The sequence below is a fragment of the Pristiophorus japonicus genome, unplaced genomic scaffold (genome assembly GCF_044704955.1).
Source record: "Pristiophorus japonicus isolate sPriJap1 unplaced genomic scaffold, sPriJap1.hap1 HAP1_SCAFFOLD_247, whole genome shotgun sequence".
Taxonomy (NCBI): domain Eukaryota; kingdom Metazoa; phylum Chordata; class Chondrichthyes; family Pristiophoridae; genus Pristiophorus; species Pristiophorus japonicus.
In genome coordinates, this window is record NW_027252199.1 from 270,001 (window position 1) to 275,000 (window position 5,000).

At 48.9% G+C, this 5,000-nt stretch overlaps 5 pseudogenes; all 5 read left to right on the forward strand.

Annotated features, from left to right (window-relative positions):
• Positions 1 to 439: 439 nt before the first annotated feature.
• LOC139246494 (5S ribosomal RNA) lies at positions 440 to 558 on the forward strand (annotated as a pseudogene).
• Positions 559 to 1,431: 873 nt separating this feature from the next.
• On the forward strand, positions 1,432 to 1,550 carry LOC139246467 (5S ribosomal RNA; annotated as a pseudogene).
• An 874-nt stretch (positions 1,551 to 2,424) lies between these two features.
• Positions 2,425 to 2,543, forward strand: LOC139246104 (5S ribosomal RNA; annotated as a pseudogene).
• An 874-nt stretch (positions 2,544 to 3,417) lies between these two features.
• LOC139246517 (5S ribosomal RNA) lies at positions 3,418 to 3,526 on the forward strand (annotated as a pseudogene).
• An 873-nt stretch (positions 3,527 to 4,399) lies between these two features.
• Positions 4,400 to 4,518, forward strand: LOC139246495 (5S ribosomal RNA; annotated as a pseudogene).
• Positions 4,519 to 5,000: the final 482 nt, after the last annotated feature.

Here is a 5,000-nt window from a genome sequence, read left to right on the forward strand (position 1 = left end):
TGTGGCGACAACAGCGATCTGGCTTAAAAATTGGTCGGATTGGAAATGAAACAATCCTGGCGTTTTGGGGGCGATGGAACCTTTTTTGGGGGAGGAGAGATTTGGGGATGGGGAGATTTGGGGGAGAGCGATTTGAGGGGATGAGAGATTTCGAGGTTGGCGAGCGTGAGATTGGGGATGAGTGAGTGAGTGAGTGATTTGTGGGTGAGTGAGGGAATGGTGAAAGTCAGGCAGTTTTGAAGCTTGAGGCAAGGCAATGAAGGATAGGGCTTGTCGTTTGTTTGTGTGGGAGTCAGAGCAGCAAGAGGTGGGTGTGGCGGAAGGAAAATGGTGAAATGAATCTTGAGTGCTGATTATTTGCATGAATGCATGGAAGGAGAAAAAGAAGTGAAGAACAGCCTTATGTCCGTTTAAGTAAAGAGAAAGCCATGACATCGATGTCTACGGCCACACTAGTCTGAAAATGCCCGATCTTGTCTGATCTTGGAAGCGAAGCAGAGTCAGGCCTGGTTAGTACTTGGATGGGAGACTGCCTGGGAATACCAGGTGTAGTAGGCTTTTGCTGCCATCCACAGGCTGCTCATGCTTCTGCACACAGAGAGCCGTTGATCCATCAACAACCTGTTTGCTGCTCCCTCTCTCACTTTGCTTTCACCATTTCTTTCCTGCACATTCTCCTGCTGCTACACATATGTGAGGGGGTCGACGCAAGGGGCGAAAGAACACAGAACAAGAAAATAAGTTGGCAAAAAAACACACGCTGGCGCAGGCACACCAGGACGCAGCAACAGAGAGGAGAGACAAGGTGCATAGAAACCTGAGAGGGACAAACAGCAAGAGAACAAAGAATCGTGCAGGAAGAGCTGCAATTCAATGCAGGAAAAATGTAAAGCCAACTTGCATACTGCTGGAATGCATGTGTGTTCATGTGAGGAGTGTTGCAAATCAGAATGCCAAGTAGCAGGCGCCACTTGCCACATGGGGTTCCGAAATGTGGCGACAACAGCGATCTGGCTTAAAAATTGGTCGGATTGGAAATGAAACAATCCTGGCGATTTGGGGGCGATGGAACCTTTTTTGGGGGAGGAGAGATTTGGGGATGGGGAGATTTGGGGGAGAGCGATTTGAGGGGATGAGAGATTTCGAGGTTGGCGAGCGTGAGATTGGGGATGAGTGAGTGAGTGAGTGATTTGTGGGTGAGTGAGGGAATGGTGAAAGTCAGGCAGTTTTGAAGCTTGAGGCAAGGCAATGAAGGATAGGGCTTGTCGTTTGTTTGTGTGGGAGTCAGAGCAGCAAGAGGTGGGTGTGGCGGAAGGAAAATGGTGAAATGAATCTTGAGTGCTGATTATTTGCATGAATGCATGGAAGGAGAAAAAGAAGTGAAGAACAGCCTTATGTCCGTTTAAGTAAAGAGAAAGCCATGACATCGATGCCTACGGCCACACTAGTCTGAAAATGCCCGATCTTGTCTGATCTTGGAAGCGAAGCAGAGTCAGGCCTGGTTAGTACTTGGATGGGAGACTGCCTGGGAATACCAGGTGTAGTAGGCTTTTGCTGCCATCCACAGGCTGCTCATGCTTCTGCACACAGAGAGCCGTTGATCCATCAACAACCTGTTTGCTGCTCCCTCTCTCACTTTGCTTTCACCATTTCTTTCCTGCACATTCTCCTGCTGCTACACATATGTGAGGGGGTCGACGCAAGGGGCGAAAGAACACAGAACAAGAAAATAAGTTGGCAAAAAAACACACGCTGGCGCAGGCACACCAGGACGCAGCAACAGAGAGGAGAGACAAGGTGCATAGAAACCTGAGAGGGACAAACAGCAAGAGAACAAAGAATCGTGCAGGAAGAGCTGCAATTCAATGCAGGAAAAATGTAAAGCCAACTTGCATACTGCTGGAATGCATGTGTGTTCATGTGAGGAGTGTTGCAAATCAGAATGCCAAGTAGCAGGCGCCACTTGCCACATGGGGTTCCGAAATGTGGCGACAACAGCGATCTGGCTTAAAAATTGGTCGGATTGGAAATGAAACAATCCTGGCGATTTGGGGGCGATGGAACCTTTTTTGGGGGAGGAGAGATTTGGGGATGGGGAGATTTGGGGGAGAGCGATTTGAGGGGATGAGAGATTTCGAGGTTGGCGAGCGTGAGATTGGGGAGTGAGTGAGTGAGTGAGTGATTTGTGGGTGAGTGAGGGAATGGTGAAAGTCATGCAGTTTTGAAGCTTGAGGCAAGGCAATGAAGGATAGGGCTTGTCGTTTGTTTGTGTGGGAGTCAGAGCAGCAAGAGGTGGGTGTGGCGGAAGAAAAATGGTGAAATGAATCTTGAGTGCTGATTATTTGCATGAATGCATGGAAGGAGAAAAAGAAGTGAAGAACAGCCTTATGTCCGTTTAAGTAAAGAGAAAGCCATGACATCGATGCCTACGGCCACACTAGTCTGAAAACGCCCGATCTCGTCTGATCTCGGAAACTAAGCAGAGTCAGGCCTGGTTAGTACTTGGATGGGAGACTACCTGGGAATACCAGGTGCAGTAGGCTTTTGCTGCCATCCACAGGCTGCTCATGCTTCTGCACACAGAGAGCCGTTGATCCATCAACAACCTGTTTGCTGCTCCCTCTCTCACTTTGCTTTCACCATTTCTTTCCTGCACATTCTCCTGCTGCTACACATATGTGAGGGGGTCGACGCAAGGGGCGAAAGAACACAGAACAAGAAAATAAGTTGGCAAAAAAACACACGCTGGCGCAGGCACACCAGGACGCAGCAACAGAGAGGAGAGACAAGGTGCATAGAAACCTGAGAGGGACAAACAGCAAGAGAACAAAGAATCGTGCAGGAAGAGCTGCAATTCAATGCAGGAAAAATGTAAAGCCAACTAGCATACTGCTGGAATGCATGTGTGTTCATGTGAGGAGTGTTGCAAATCAGAATGCCGAGTAGCAGGCGCCACTTGCCACATGGGGTTCCGAAATGTGGCGACAACAGCGATCTGGCTTAAAAATTGGTCGGATTGGAAATGAAACAATCCTGGCGTTTTGGGGGCGATGGAAGCTTTTTTGGGGGAGGAGAGATTTGGGGATGGGGAGATTTGGGGGAGAGCGATTTGAGGGGATGAGAGATTTCGAGGTTGGCGAGCGTGAGATTGGGGGGTGAGTGAGTGAGTGAGTGATTTGTGGGTGAGTGAGGGAATGGTGAAAGTCATGCAGTTTTGAAGCTTGAGGCAAGGCAATGAAGGATAGGGCTTGTCGTTTGTTTGTGTGGGAGTCAGAGCAGCAAGAGGTGGGTGTGGCGGAAGGAAAATGGTGAAATGAATCTTGAGTGCTGATTATTTGCATGAATGCATGGAAGGAGAAAAAGAAGTGAAGAACAGCCTTATGTCCGTTTAAGTAAAGAGAAAGCCATGACATCGATGCCTACGGCCACACTAGTCTGAAAACGCCCGATCTCGGAAACTAAGCAGAGTCAGGCCTGGTTAGTACTTGGATGGGAGACTGCCTGGGAATACCAGGTGCAGTAGGCTTTTGCTGCCATCCACAGGCTGCTCATGCTTCTGCACACAGAGAGCCGTTGATCCATCAACAACCTGTTTGCTGCTCCCTCTCTCACTTTGCTTTCACCATTTCTTTCCTGCACATTCTCCTGCTGCTACACATATGTGAGGGGGTCGACGCAAGGGGCGAAAGAACACAGAACAAGAAAATAAGTTGGCAAAAAAACACACGCTGGCGCAGGCACACCAGGACGCAGCAACAGAGAGGAGAGACAAGGTGCATAGAAACCTGAGAGGGACAAACAGCAAGAGAACAAAGAATCGTGCAGGAAGAGCTGCAATTCAATGCAGGAAAAATGTAAAGCCAACTAGCATACTGCTGGAATGCATGTGTGTTCATGTGAGGAGTGTTGCAAATCAGAATGCCGAGTAGCAGGCGCCACTTGCCACATGGGGTTCCGAAATGTGGCGACAACAGCGATCTGGCTTAAAAATTGGTCGGATTGGAAATGAAACAATCCTGGCGTTTTGGGGGCGATGGAACCTTTTTTGGGGGAGGAGAGATTTGGGGATGGGGAGATTTGGGGGAGAGCGATTTGAGGGGATGAGAGATTTCGAGGTTGGCGAGCGTGAGATTGGGGATGAGTGAGTGAATGAGTGATTTGTGGGTGAGTGAGGGAATGGTGAAAGTCAGGCAGTTTTGAAGCTTGAGGCAAGGCAATGAAGGATAGGGCTTGTCGTTTGTTTGTGTGGGAGTCAGAGCAGCAAGAGGTGGGTGTGGCGGAAGGAAAATGGTGAAATGAATCTTGAGTGCTGATTATTTGCATGAATGCATGGAAGGAGAAAAAGAAGTGAAGAACAGCCTTATGTCCGTTTAAGTAAAGAGAAAGCCATGACATCGATGTCTACGGCCACACTAGTCTGAAAATGCCCGATCTTGTCTGATCTTGGAAGCGAAGCAGAGTCAGGCCTGGTTAGTACTTGGATGGGAGACTGCCTGGGAATACCAGGTGTAGTAGGCTTTTGCTGCCATCCACAGGCTGCTCATGCTTCTGCACACAGAGAGCCGTTGATCCATCAACAACCTGTTTGCTGCTCCCTCTCTCACTTTGCTTTCACCATTTCTTTCCTGCACATTCTCCTGCTGCTACACATATGTGAGGGGGTCGACGCAAGGGGCGAAAGAACACAGAACAAGAAAATAAGTTGGCAAAAAAACACACGCTGGCGCAGGCACACCAGGACGCAGCAACAGAGAGGAGAGACAAGGTGCATAGAAACCTGAGAGGGACAAACAGCAAGAGAACAAAGAATCGTGCAGGAAGAGCTGCAATTCAATGCAGGAAAAATGTAAAGCCAACTTGCATACTGCTGGAATGCATGTGTGTTCATGTGAGGAGTGTTGCAAATCAGAATGCCAAGTAGCAGGCGCCACTTGCCACATGGGGTTCCGAAATGTGGCGACAACAGCGATCTGGCTTAAAAATTGGTCGGATTGGAAATG